Source organism: Ctenopharyngodon idella, chromosome 16 (genome assembly GCF_019924925.1).
Source record: "Ctenopharyngodon idella isolate HZGC_01 chromosome 16, HZGC01, whole genome shotgun sequence".
Lineage (NCBI taxonomy): Eukaryota > Metazoa > Chordata > Actinopteri > Cypriniformes > Xenocyprididae > Ctenopharyngodon > Ctenopharyngodon idella.
The window spans coordinates 28,634,913-28,650,754 of NC_067235.1; the positions used below are offsets into that span (position 1 = coordinate 28,634,913).

The following is a 15,842-nucleotide window of genomic DNA, read 5'->3' on the forward strand; positions in this document are numbered from 1 at the left end:
AAGACTTTTATCGCTCCAAAATAAAGTGGCACGGACTGTGTGTGTGGTTTCAGAGGGCAGCGGCAAGCTTGTTGAGGAAACTAAACGCTGTTGACATTGAAATATATAAGGCGCAGTGAACACTACAAGACAGAAGTGGTTCGCCCTGAGTATATTTAAAAGCTCCTAGAACTAATCACAGACTAGGTGCATGAATTACAAGATTACTCTCCTCCCTGACTTTAAACGAACACCCAAAAGTCACATTGTTCCTATACAAACTGCCACACAAAGCAACGCAAGCGTTCTTGACAACATCAACAAACATGAAGGATGGCTTATGGTAATTTTCTTGTACAGAACAAGAAGAAAAACAATATGGACGAGACGGCGACTGGGGAGACGTGGGCAGCAGCTCGCTGGCACTTTGATGGCTTGTCTTTTTTTGAGTCCTGCTTCCCACTGGGAATTGTGGTCCTCCGTATTAAGTGTAAAAATATTTGATGTGATTTCCCAGATTGGAATGCTTTTGGGAAATTGCTGTCGATTAACTTCGCTCACATACTCTGGACATTCATCTGCATGATAAAGTTGCAGAAGAACTGAACGAGTCATTTTTTCATATTAGTTTCAGGTTTGAGACTGGGGAGGAAGTCTGGAGTTGCAGTATGTTTAAACTAATATCTGAAAAATATCACAGAAAATCATGTCATGATATGAGACGATAATTCTATAAAGTAGTTTTGAAACAATAACTATGTGTAAAGTGATATAAAATTAAACAATTTCAAGATTTTGGTAATACAGCCCACCATGATATTTACAAGGTCCTCTGTCTGTCTGTACATGTCTAAAAACCATGGTGCTTTTTTCATAAGAGCTGTTTACCAATCTAAAATGTGCTTAAATGGAACAAAGATGTAGAATATTACAAAGCAAATTCTGACTCATCCTCATTCTCTTCCCACAATCACCCGCACAAAAACAAACAAATCATGCATGTCAGTTTGGCTTTCTGCGGTCTTAATCACTGTGTGACTGCAGCGTGTTGATCTATATAAATGTAGATCAGTGGTGGTGACTCATCCTCCACTGCGCTCTCGTCATCCTTTACCTGATTCTTACAGAAACTCTTTAAAGCTGACAGCATCTCCAGGGACAAACAGGGGTCAAATGAAGCCTGCAGAAAACATGGCGTGATTATGGAAATTCCCCTCGCAATTGCAGCAGACGTGTAAACAGCCCTGCTGTTGATTCTAAGCACTGTGTTTATATTCATTCCAGAGGTTTAGTTCTCATCACAGGACGCTGTTTACCTCTGTTCACTGCCTGCCACCTAATCAATAAATCAAAGCACAGGGGGACGATTTGCTCATGCAGATTAACAAATAAAGACCTTCATAAACACTGCTGATTCTACAAGCACAGTATTTGGTGTGTTCATCACCTAATAACATCATACAAGACAATGCAATCATGCCTTGCTCTAAATAATGGTGATGCTTAAAAATGATGTTCTGTTTGTCATGTGTGTGTACAGTATAATCTATATGTATTTAAAGTTGAAGTGTGTATTTTTAACTCTTAACAGCATTAGTTAGTCTTAATAGCATTGAGTGCCCTTAATGTGCTGAACATAACAACTCTGGTGGTCAACCAATGGAGTGAGTTTGGGATAGAAGGAACGACAGTACCAGTTTGTATGAACAATGGAAGATTGGACAAATGTATGAAATGTGTCATTATTTTTGTAACTCTGTTTGGTGTCACTCAAAAGCAATTCACAACACTAAAAAAAAAAATTGCATATTTTTTTATTATTATTTTTTCATTAAATCAAGATCATTTTTCAGACCTTTGTTTTGTGATCAATAAGTCATTTTAATCCTAACTCAGTTAACAAAATGTGTATTTGTTGCATTTTCCTGTCGCATGGATGCACTAGTGGCACAGAAATTACAGCAACTATAACGTCAGTTTGTCGTCTCATTTTGGACTTTTTTGGAGCAATTTAGTTTTTTTTTTAATTGATAATTACATACCCATAAGATAAAAAAGAATATCTCAATTCTTCTATAGCAATGGAAATCAAATGAAGAACTTTTCTTAAATATTTCTCCTGAGAAAAAGACTCCGGTGATCTCACGTCTCCAGTTTCAGAAATCAATCAAAAGTGAGTTCTCAGCATGAATTTAAAAATGTATCTTCCAATACTATCTGAGCTACACAATCCACTCTATATGTGTCAACAACAGCCTTATTTTTAGGAGAAACATCTGAAATAAAGTTGATATCTGATTGAAACACAATTAAGAGTTCAGAGATACAATATTCCCTGAGCTACTACTGTATGACAGAGCAACCTCTATAGTATAAACAACTGCTGCACACATGTCGCATAATAAACGACAGGAAGAAAGTGAAGTTAATGTCTCAAGCGACAACTGTTTGTTTACAACGGAGTGCTGTGATAAAACGGGTAAGCAAAATGTGTGTTTGGGGGTGCAGGTGCAAACACACTTGTGACGTCATGCCATGTCTCCTAGTACACTTTTCACTGGAAAATGTACCTGCAGCACAGAGTTTCTGGCAATGTTGAAGTATAAAGACCTTCTTCATCGCTGGCAAACAATGGGATAGTTTCCATGGATCCTAGGTAAACATCCATTTCATTCATCGATCTGTTTCTCTAGTGAGAACGCAAACGTGCACGTGACTGATCTGCCTGAATGATTCAGACTAATTAGCGAACCGATTCAGAATCTTTTACTAACCCAAGTGAAAGAATCAGCTAGGAGGACGATTGATTCCCTCACGAATCAGGCATCGCTATTCAAATCAAACAACAGAAAAAAACGGGACACACGATATGTTTGCTGAAATATGAGAGCAAAATGATTATCTGGTTGGTAAATGGTAATCTCTCATGCAGACAAGGATTTATCAGTAAAGTTTTACTGCGACTCGTGCATCAGTGAAATTGGCTTGGTAAATACATACGAGCCGGAGAGATTTAATAGCGAATCGATTCAGATCATTCTCAACCCCGTTTGAAACGAACCGACTCAATTGATTTATTGACCTACGAACTTCGAATATCAAAATCTGATTCTAGACAGCTCACAGAAGATATTGAAAATGGCCTATTTAGCCTGTTCATGATATGTTAGCCTAATCTCCCAAGCGTCATAGTAATACAGTCCTCTTGGCAACAATCTTAGTAACTGACCAATAATACTGTATTTAGAAGAAAAATTGTATTTCTTTTGCCATGCTTTATTTCTGTTGCGTTATATGTTGGAGCACTAGAAAGGTGAGACATCCACAAGTACAATTTACATGAAAAAATTCATACATTTTAGATTTGAATGGATGGAAACTACCTATTGTTTTATGATAAGAACTATAATAACTGGAGAGACATTAATGTGATTTGGAATCAAATATTTATTAATTGCATGATTTGCATCCAAATCATTTGTGAAGTGAAGAAGTTATGTGAAGTGTTTTAAATTTTTCTTTCTTGAGTTTGTTTCTTCAGTTGAAGGTCTGTTAGATTTTACTGCTGAAGCCAATTGAAGCTTGTTTTCCTGTGCACATTTAAAGTCGGCATTGAAAGGGAAGTTGTGATGGCCTTTTCTTCCCTATTGTTACGTATATCTGAGTGAAGCGGCTTCTCGAACAAGAAAAAATGTAGGGTGGGACTTGATTTTGTCTATCAGGAATTGATTGGATGGTTGTGGTTTGCTATTGCTGTGATCTCATGTGAGTGACAGGTTGTCCCGCCCTCTCGCCAGTAAACACATCATCAGAGAAGAGAAGTGATGTTGCTGCAAGTTATTTTGATTAAAGATTGAGGGCACATGAATTAAATAATAGTAATAATAATGATGTGCATGCATAAATCATTCATAACAAATACTGCAATATTCCATAAAAATTAGAATTGTAAATTTTGATTTCATGGTGACTTTAAAAATGTAGTTTATTGTTTTGTTTCATTTTGCTGTGTACTTTACAACTAACACAGACTAGAGGTAATTCTCCTCCCTGTACTGTATTCGTTCTCACGCATTTCTATGCACATAGCTAGGCTAAAATTTCTTCTTGATATGGAAACAAACAACTTGAAAGAAATGCTTGTTTGTTTTTTCATTTACACAGAACATGATAAAAAGCTGAAAAAAATATGGATGAGAGTGCGGGGAGACGTGGGCAGAGGTTGATTTTTCAAGAAAACTTATTTAAAAACATGAAAGTGTGACTAGCTTCAGTCTTGTAGTTTGTGCTTGGCTTGAGGAATAGAAAAAATATAAGGTCAATATCACAGAAAACAAGATATTATAAAATCATAATATTATTTTTCTGTTTGTGAGGTCAGAATGCAAATGCTCTATTCTTTAAATCAGTTGCACAGCCGCATGGTTATTCAGAGTGAAGAGTTGAAGTGAAAGTTGTGTGGGTCTTGATATCTGAGACACGCTGGGATTGAGATCTACCCAGAATATTCATTACAAGACCTTGCCACCCTTGAGCAGACACACTTGTTTTAATTAATTTTTAAACTGTCCTGACACAGAATGAGACTAGAATGAGACGAGACACAGACCTGTGGGATTTCCCATGATGCAGTTCCCTGCAGTTCTGTTGTTGTTTTCCTGGAATATTCCAGGTTATTTACTGTCTCTGTGTGACTGATTATCGCAGTGGATTAACAAAGACAATAATTTTGCATTTTCTAGGAATATGATATATTCTGTATTAAAAAAAATAAAAAAATAAATAAAAAAGAAACATTGAAAGGTGACTTTTTTTAGGAAGAATAATATTCTGGTCAGTTACTGCAGCATCAGAAAGCATCTTTCCATTCAAATGTACCTTCATCTCTATGATCACAATGACTCTTATTTAAATAGTGAGTCACGGCACAAACAACACATGTAAGTGTTTTGCTTAATCTTATTTAATACAATTTGATAGTTTCATATTTGACATTTTTATTCACGAAGCTGCGAAATCACCTGATAGGCTTACATTGTTTAATGCATCACTGTAAATGCATTGCCGAATCATATTTACAAACTGATGGATGAGTCAAATTTTTTGTCTGTGTTACCGTGCGTTCACACCGCCGTCGGCGAGATTGTCAAAATTCGCCTTGGCTGCCCTGCCAACAACGCTGTACTGTGCGTTCAAACCGCCGCTGACGGGAGGGTCAAAGTAAATGACAAGTTGTGGCAACCAATCGGAATCCTCTCAAGCGAGGACCTCTACATTCCGATTGGTTGCCGCTGAACCGCGTCATAGCTCATTACCATAAAGTTGACCTGACTTCAACTCTCCTCGACGCTCTCACCGTCCAAGATGCGCCACGCCGCTCTTGCCGGAGCTCACCGCCAGCTCACATTGAAAATGAATGACTTCCTGTCACTTTGACGCTCTTGCCGGCGGCGGTGTGAACGCACGTTTATTCAACCTCATGCCACGGATGCTGAAAATAGAAAATTAAAGTCCCCCTGCATGTAGTCAATAATTGTATCACTTAAAACTCATCTTTGATCACCGAAATTACATATTTAAACATTTTTTCCTGTGAAAAAAAATCTTCATGGCCTAAAATAGCTTGAATGTAACTCTACACCCTTCAATTAGTATCCGCGGATCTATGAATATGCTAATTAGCCCCACCTCCACTCACTCGCACGAGCTCAGAGATCCACTCGGTCAACTTACTGAGGGAAATGCTGCACAATTGTATTGGTTTTTACAATGTCGAACACATAATGGTAATTAATATGATTAGCGTTTTGTTTGACTACGTTATCAAACAGCTGATAATGTGTTGCTAATGTTACACAAACCATCTTCCTGTTCACCATCTCAGAGTCAGACAGCTGCCTACTAAAAATCAGCATCCTTACAAATGCTTTGAACAACTTAGAACGTCAGTGGAGAAAGGCATATAGTTCATCATAATATTGTAATATACATATATTTCTAAATCTACCCGATTTTTATTATCAACAGAAAAATATACCGGGATAACCTGGCTTGACTCCCTTGCTTCAGAGCGGCAATAGTTCATGATATGCTAAAGCTCGCCGGCACGTTGACGTGATTGGTTACAAGGTAGTTTGTGACATCAGAAACGCCATCGATTTCAAGCCGCATTTTTTGAAACTGTCTTTAGATCAGTTTTAAAGAGAAAATACTTAGACTTGACTTATGAATTTGACTCCTGATTGTTCTCCTGCGGTAGAAATCGCGTTCCGGGGGGAGAAATGGGAACGCGGGGGCACCGCGATGCGACCGCAAAGGGCACTTTCACTTTCGCGATCAGAGGGGCAGGGGCTCAAGTTCCCCCCGGCCCCCCAACCCCCTTGTGCACGCCACTCGATCCACAACTCTTCGTAATATCACCTCCAGTAAATATGTTATCAGATCCATAGAACATAAACAGTGCTTTAACCTTGCAGAAATGTGAATGTATGCTTGAGCTATATTCCCTACAATTTACATGCCGAACACAGACCTGATTGTTTGAGCTCCTGGCAAGGTGGGACTCTGTCAGTCCAACTCTGGATTTATTCTGCTGAGTCATTACACAAAATGATATTATGTTGACAGAGACAAATGCCTCAGGAGGCAGTGCTCTAAAATGACTTTGTTCCAAGGTAAATTTAATCTCGAGAGCTGGACGCATTTCAGTACAATGGAGCACAGATTCAGTCCTATAAGAGCGTTTCATTCCCACTTTGGTATCTGTCACGTGCATGTGGAATTTGCCAGTTGTTTTTCATGTTTATCACACTGGCTATCAAGAGCTGGCTGTAATGCTTATTTAAAGGGGAAGTGTGCCATTCATTCACCACTATGGCACTTTTTTTTTTTTTAACACATTTAGTCACCATGAAATCAAAATGGACAATTCTTGTTTTTTATGCCATATTGCAGTATTTATTATAAATGATTTATCTGTGCACATTTTTTTTTTTTTTTTCAAAATTCATGTGCCCTCATAATTTTTAAGCAAACGACAACGATCCAACAATCCAATCAATTCCCAATGGACAAAATCATGTCCCGCCCTACATTTTTTTTCTTGTTTGAGAAGCCTTTTCACTTGGATATACATCACAATAGGGAAGAAAAGACTATTGCAACTTCCGTTTCATTCCGACGTTAATCATCTGCAAGATAACTTTTTTTTTTTTTATCTTGCAGATGATTAATGTCGGAATTAATCCCAAACTTATAATCGAATTGGTTGAATCAGAAGTGTGAATACCTGCTGCTACTGAATCCCAAATTGTAAAAAGCATTCATGTCCTCGTAGAACTTGTAATTACAGCTTGTAAACTCGTAATTTTCTGAAAGCTCCAACTTGTAACACATGACCGCTGTATGTACCACCTGACCACAGAACATCCAGTGTTGTCATCTCGTAATTACAGTAATTATGACATGGTGTAGGTGCAGCATAAGTTAAAGCAAATTTTCCCAGTATACTTTGCTTCAGACTGTTGAGAGTAAATGTTGAAATTTAGTGTTGTTTTGTGTATTTTTGCACAAGATTAAAGGTACACTATGTAACTTTTCTTTGCTCAAAATTAACAAAATTTAAATGAGTCAATACATCATCAATCTCTCTTCCAAAACATGTTTTTGTCTTATCCTGATTCACTATGGTAAGCCTATTATAAGTGTTTATATTTCAGACCTAGTGAGATGGTTTTTGCAGGAAATTGCGAACATGCATCACTCGCACGTGCATCATACTTTCGCACGTATTTTGACACATGTATGGTGTGGGAGTGGCATAGGTTAGTTGTCACCACGAGTGAGAAAGGTTGACATGGAGTGCACTAAATCTCAAACATCTGGGGAATCACCCGTTTACAGAAAACGCCAAACAGAGGAGAGTCTGCTAGCAAAAAGAGAATGCGACAGAGCTCGTAATAGAACAAGAATCAACATTTGCTTGGCTTTTCGAAGATGGCGAGAACTGAGGGATTTGAAATGTTGTAAAGGTGTCACAAGATGGTGTTTTTATTACTCACTGTGGTGAAGAAAATGAGCCTGTGGATGGGCCAAAGAACATTATGTTAGGACATGCATGAGTGTTTGCGTTATCGCTAGCTAGTTTGTTACTGCAGTAGTAACTGCAAAAGATTTGAGTTTATGTTTTTAAGTTTACGATTTTAGTGGTTTTATGCAACTTAGGTTTTAGCTACACAAAGTATTTGAGTGGATTGAAATATTCTCTTCTTGTGGAAACTAAATGGTTTAAGGCAATTGGTTTCCTCACATTTTTGCAAGGAAACATCAAAAACAGCAGATTAACCTAAATGTCCCTTCAATGGGGCAGGAAAGTGGTCAAAATGAGCCACTAATCACTCAAATGCTGTCATAATGTGGACTGTTTCACATGTAAATGCATGCAACAGGTGAGTAACACATGACAGCACAGGCTGCAGGGGTCAGTCACTGTGTTACCAGGGCTTAAAAGAGTAAATCCCTCTCTAATCTACAGCCGGCACTTCACTTCTGTTTACACTGTGGATTTAAAGCTTTCACTGGACCTCCAGCACCATAAACTGATTATCATAACTATTAAATATTATGCAATCTAAAAACTCTGTGAGTTAATAGCTGTTCAAATTGTGAGCTAATGACCAGTGTGCTCTAGTATTTAAGAGATCCTCTCATTTTCAAGGCCAATCTTATGACACAAAATGTATTTTAGTGAACTATATTGCTTTGTGTCAAAATATTTTATTCCAATTATTAATATATTTATTTATTGAATATTGTTGCAGATGTTTCATAAAAGCAACATGTCACTTCAATGCCGTATATTACATTGATTTTAATGCTGTTATGGCTTCACATCATGCCTAAGAACTCCTAACCAGCGATAAAATTATTGCAGTGCATGCTGTCTGATGGCTTATTGCTTTACGTTTCTGAAAGATAGACAGCGATACAGTATTTTATTGAATGCTGAGTGCAAATTAGGTGCAAAGCAGCAGCGACATCAAACATGCACAAAAATACACAATGCAACCAAACGAGACAGAAGTGCAGTGAAACGACACAAATGTTTACTGCATTAGTTCACTAACAAACTGAGAGTGATATTAGTAAGAGCTAAGAGCTTAGACATTTTCTCCTCATGAAAAAGAAACATACCTAATACATTTTTATGCAGTCCCACACAACAACCATTTTTAAAGTCTTGACATATCAGCTTTTTCTGATTGCCCCATAAATCATTGACTAGTTTGCGTAAGCGCACTATTAATTCATAAATGAAGTATGGCTGTATGATATATCACTGTAGACTGAACCTGTAAAGCTCCAACCACCTGGAGGACTCGACCGGCTTCTTTGGATTTAGGATTTACTCTGTTACGCAAGAGCTGACTATAATGCCAGAGATACGGAAAAAAAACATTGTTGCAGTGTTCAAAACAAAAACAACACAAACACATTGATTCTGTTCCAGAGTCTAGTGAGCAGACTATGTATGCAGGCAGCATTTTAAGTCTGTTCAAAAAGACAGGTAGCATGATTACGATACCTTATCTTAGCCAAATTATAAAAGGCAGCATTGAATGCATCTTTCATAGAGATGACAATCCCATAATGCATTACGGCAAGCTCTTTGAAATAAGGGCTGCGTCAGAAAACTTAGGCAGCTGACTTATTGCCTCGCTGCCTTTGAAGGTAACTCATGAAACTGATTTTGGACAGACTTCTGAGGAAGTGTAACGGTTTAATGATCTACAGCAAAATAGAGCGAGCTTTGGTCAACTAAGCAAATATTTAATTCTTACAATAGTAATTTCTGACTAGAAATTAGTGTTGTCAAAAGTACTGACCGTGATACCAAGTTGGTACTGAAATTTTAAAAATATGACGCTTTGAGCAGATTCATGAACACATCTGATCTTGTGTTCAGATATGTCTGTGATTGGCTACCATGATCAACGCTTCAAAAACATGTTGTAAATAGACATCAATGGCACTCTTCACCAAGCGCTTACACAGATACACCATGGGAGCTTTTGACAGTAGGCGTCTATCAGCGGACCGTTCCACTGATAGGCTCCTGCTTTCAAATTCAAACACTTCCGTGTGCTTTCAAACGATCCCATGCATTGATCATTGTAGCCAATCACAGACATATCTGATGAGCGTGTGAACACAACGGCCAATCAGAGGCGTTTACGAATCCGCTCAACAGCCAGCGTTGCTTTAACACTTTTGCGGCAGGCTGTTTCATGTCTGTGTGTTGATGTGATATTTATCCCCGGGAATGCGAATTTTAGTAAGGGAACCCCACCAAAAAAAATGCAGATTTTACCCCCCGAAACGCAATTGTGCTAGTTTATAGTAGCAATTGGGCGGGTTTTGTTGTGAAAACCTGGCAACCCTGTTAACAGCGTTCAAAGCGTCATATTTTTTAAATTTCATTACCGACTTGGTATCGCAGTCGGTACTTTTGACAACTCTACTAGAAATGGAATCAGAAGTGGAAAACGTTGGTTAAAACGTACATTTACACACAAACTGACCACCAGCTGCAACTTTCAGAAGCCATCTTTATTTTTTAGCTCAACTGTCAAAGAAGGGAAAGCACATGATTGTGGGATATGAGAAGGATACATCTATGCTGCCTTCAAAAATTGATCAGATGAAGGAATCTTAGGAGACAGGAAGTGAAGCTAACATTGGATTTGGACGTGCCTTGACGCCTTCCTACCATGTAATGCATCCTCTGAAGGCAGCATTTTTAAGCTTCAGACACAGCGAATATATCCAAGAGGGCGAAGTGAGAGAAATTTCTTATTGCAAGGCAGCTCACTTGGTGTTGGAACAGAGCCACAGATTTAATTAGAAACCTTTCATTATTATTTGCTGTAAATGGGTGATCCGTCAAAACTGAAGTGAAACCTTCATTTTGAATAGATCTGAAAGAGACAAGCTGTCATGTTGTTCATTCTTACATGTGACTTTCTCTTTCAGAGGGAACAGAGCTGAATTTTAATTTCACTAAGAGATCCACTAAAAGGTCCACTGTGCAATTAGAGAAATAGAAAATAAATGGCGTGCAAGGACATGACATTTATCACATATGAATATGACTTTCAAGCTTTTTAAGCTTCTGGCATCTGAAGCTAGAACAAAAGTATATGCATTTGTTAGTCGACATTGTTTTAACAATAAACTAGAAAAAAAAGAAAGAAAATTATTTCATTCAGCAAGGACACATTAAGTTGATTAAAAGTGACAATATTTTACACTGTTACAAAAAAAAGTACTCTCATTTTCCACAAAAATATTAAGCAGCACAACTGTTTTCAACATTGATAATAATAAGAAATATTTCTTGAGAAGCAAATCAGCATATTAGAATGATTTCTGAAGGACCATGTGTAAATTACATTTTAAAATAAATTAAAAATTAATAATTGTAATAAAGAGTGATGTCTTTTAAAACCCTTAAAGAAACCTATAACTAAATCAGATACACGTCTTACTGTATATCACATAAAGAAGGGAAACTGTGTTTTCTAGGAAATCTCAAAACTGATCTTCCAGACAGTGGAGCAAATGACACTGTAGCCTTGAACAGTTGTAGCAGCTGTCATTTTTTTAGTGTCATGAGTAAAGGAAACAGTTGTCAAGATTTATATCTTTAAATTTTGCTATAAAACGAGCACCTGTGATTGCTGTTCCACTCCGAGGCTTCTTATTAAGAGTGAAATGTATTATCTGAAACACGAATGTCAGAGTGTCTATGTTCTGTAGGAACTGAGGAGTAAAAGGGAAGGATTTATTCATTATAGATAAATCAAATCCTCTGGTGGGCTTGCGCTTCTCTGAATATCTGAACTCATATGTCAAAGAATATTAAACTGTACCGCTTTATTCACAGGATACACTTCACATTGATTTTACCATGGGTAAAGACTGTTCTCAACAATCATGTGAACGATGTGTCGCATTTCATTTCATAATGTAACACTAGGGCACAGTGCATTATTAGCTAATTGGGCAAGTTAGTTAAAAAAAAGTTTATTCCAAATTTAAAAAATATTTTTCTCCAAAGATTGCTTTAGAGCAAAATTCAGAGTTTTCTCTGCACTTAAAAGAATTCAATGTTTTATACATCTCTGACATGTTTAAACTCCCTACTCAGGACAGCTTGTTCAATATTTAGTCTATGATGACACAAAAAACAGATTCAAGGTCTCAGGCTGCCTTTTGATTCTCTCTGAAACTCAAAAGTTTTCTAGAAGCAAATCTATGATAGAGAGCTCCCCCTAGAGTATGAGGTGGATTACACACATGTCCTTTTTTAACACTGAATAAAAATCTGTTGCTTGTATTTTCTCATATTTTCACTTTATATCTAAACTCTGAACTCAACGATGTGTGCATTATGATGGTATTTAAAGTCATTTTGAAACATCTGTACTTTTGAACATCATTTGTACTGATTAAAGAAGTTTTAAGGGTCCATAAGAAATAAAAAAAGTGCAATTCTATTCTCAACAAGGGTTGAGTCAGTGCTCTTTTTCTGATTTCAGTCACAGAGCCGCTCTCAGGGAAGATCATTCTGACAATGAATCATCCATATTTGAAGTGAACTAAAGTCTTATTTAAACACATTGCTTATAAAGATGTTCGGTTTTTATAAGAAGGATCTTCATTCTTTTTGTAGCATAAATCAAGAGTAGAATCATTCAAAACACAGCAAGAACAAGAATATATTCAGGGAAATTATTGTCACAGCTAACATACCTTTAAAGGAGAATACCTTTAAAAAAGGAAAAAAGAGATTGAATGAATAACTAAAAACAATTTATATATATATATATATATATATATATATATATATGTTTCATATTATTAATCAGTTAAAAATATATTGTTAAATTAAAGAGAAAAAAGCTCTTAACGTAACTGGAGAGTAAAGGCATTTTTATTTACTTTTATTATTACTATTCTTTTTTTTTTTTTTTTTTTTACTTTTACTAAATCTAAATATCTAAGTAAATTTATGTTATGTATTGTGTTTGTATTATGTCATTTGAGTTGTAACACTAGTAAAACCTGGAAGAACACAAACGATAGACAGCGACTCAGATTTATGTTCAGTATCTGTACACCATGCAAAACCCACAACACCCAACAGTTTCTATAAATGCAACAGTCTTACCACTTTATACATAAACATCAGCATGCATGATCTCTAGTATCATCCAGGTGTTCAAATACTTTCTGTATCACAGCATGCAGGTGATGCAGCATCTTTCCCTTAAACATGCAAGAGACAGAGAAGAAATAAATGATGGGACTCACTCTTTAAAATGAAGCTCTCTCCATGTCCCAGGTCTCTCGTACACGGATGTTTGTGATGAGTTTATGCAGCCAGACACACGTGCATCTGTGCGCAGGATGAGATGCACGCAGAGTAATCTGACCTTCTAAATACAGACCGATCCACTGAGAAAGGGGGAGGAATGGATCATACCAAATCATTTATGTCACATACACAGGAAATTATATGTTTTTTTTTATTTATTTATTTATTTTTTTTTATCCAGCAAGTCAGTTTTTCCTGTATAAGAAAAAAATACAAGTACAAAATTTTCCAAAGATCATTGCATTATATAAACATATAGAACTAAATAGATAGATAGATAGATAATACATTTTGTACAGTATAAAAATCATTATGTCTATTGAATGTTCCTATAAAACCCAATGAATGTATGTATGTGTGTGTGTGTGTGTGTGTGTGCATGTGTGCATTGAAATGTTCTTGAAAACCATGATTTATGACAGTTGTCCACAGTTATCTAATCTGTTCACTGCAAACTGCAGCTTTATGTAGATGAATGGAGCTACTAATCAACACGATTGGTTTCAAGGTTTTTCACCTTTTCCTGATATGAATATGACTGTAGATGTGTTACATAATGTGTTTTAATGCAGTAATATAATCTGTTCTGGCCTTGTTCGATCCACTCGCTGTTCAGAGCTGGAGTCGAAGAGAAGATGAAACCACGTTAAACTGATATGGGTCTAATGGAATGTCAGATCTCAAGATTATCTCTGTTTTTTTAAGGTCAAAATTGTTTGCATTCATATGTTGGTTCGGAGAGAAGTATCATAAATGTTTGAGTGTTTACATGCTTGAGACATTTGCGTTTTTACATAAAATGAAAGATAATTGTTCTGTAATTTAAGCAAAATCAAATGCAGATTTTATTTATGTAATTAAACACAAATCATGAGCATGATGTCATTTAATATCAACAGCAATATGACATAAATTCTAGTTTTCTGTTCTCATTTTAAAATTTATTCCATTGTCTGTTGTCATCAGCCGTTGAAGTCAAAGAATGGGTTTTCCCAGTAGAAATGAAGACTTGTTACCATATTGATTGATGGCGAGTGTCCGCCGCAAGAGGTGGAAATCGATGGGTGCTGTGTGGATACCAAGAGAGCTGTGACGGATGCCTCTGATGCCTTCCCATGAACACCCTGGTGGGCTCTCATAAATAAGTCAGAGAGTCAGTGGGAGAGAGAGAGAGATTTGAACCAGTGATGAATTGTGTTTGCATCCTCTACACACAATCTGCTATCTATACATGGGAAGATATTTGAACATACAGCTGCTTGTACCACCACACTATAAACTCTTAGAAGAAAAGGTTCTATATAGAACCTTAAAGGGTTCTGTTAGGTGCTTCATACTCTATTTAGAACCTTTTAGGGGTTCCCAACATGGGATCATTTTATGGATTTAGTTTTAATTAATTATTTAGTTTTAATTAACTTATAATTTTATAATTAATTAAATGGCTCATAAACATACTTTTTCACTAGAAATAAACTGCAATAACCAGTTAAACATGAAACTATTATGCATATATATATATATATATATATATATATATATATATATATATATATATATATATATGCATAATATATATACTCTTATATACTATATTTGGCATAAAGGTTCTTTGAAACTAAGTCAAGAACCATATGGTTGTATATATTGTAGAACCCCAGTGGTGACCCTGTTTGTATTTAAATAGGCAAATACTTAAAGGGGACCTATTATGCCCCTTTTCACAAGATATAATATAAGTCTCTGGTGTCCCCAGAATGTGTCTGTGAAGTTTCAGCTAAAAATACCCCACAGATCATTTATTATAGCTTGTCAAATTTGCCCCTATTTGGGTGTGAGCAAAAACACATTGTTTTTGTGTGTGTCCCTTTAAATGCAAATGAGATGCCCTGTCCGCTTTCCAAAAGAGGGCGGAGCTTTAACAGCTCACGCTTTGGTTGCTCAACAACAACAACAAAGCTGGAGAATCTCATGCAGTCAAAATCATGATCGTCAGTATAAAATGTATATTACATTGTTCAAACCGGAGTCGGACACTGATGGAGAGACTCAGGAAGAAGTTACTGTTAGAATACAACTGGATGTTTCTGAATGGTTAGTGGATAAATTTATGTAGTTGCTGTGGAGTTGATTCATGTTAATCTTTTGTGCAAAACCCGTATGGACAGCCACTATACAGCATACCTGTTTGCCAAACTATGAATGGTCTAATATTTTTTCCAAAATATTGCTCGGACAGAAATGCTCCTTTTTTAGCAATCGAGTGTGCCAGGGTCAACTTGCAGGCTATCCAAGCTAATGAGACTCTAAATAGTGTTCTGTGCTCATCTGTGCAGCCAACGACAGAACAGTTAGCATGCTTTGCTTAAACTTTTGCCATGGCCTTAGAACTAGTTCACTGTTTTTGCTTGTGAAAACAAAATGG

The 15,842-nt window shown here is 36.6% G+C and overlaps 1 protein-coding gene across 1 annotated transcript in view; it reads right to left on the reverse strand.

The window, feature by feature from the left end:
• oxr1a (oxidation resistance 1a) overlaps window positions 1–13,482 on the reverse strand; it is a 158,188-nt gene extending 144,706 nt beyond the window's left edge. Inside the window, exon 1 of the mRNA XM_051866234.1 lies at window positions 13,354–13,482. The gene's annotated coding sequence lies outside the window, so the exon portion shown is untranslated. The remainder of the gene's footprint in view (window positions 1–13,353) is intronic.
• Window positions 13,483–15,842: the final 2,360 nt, after the last annotated feature.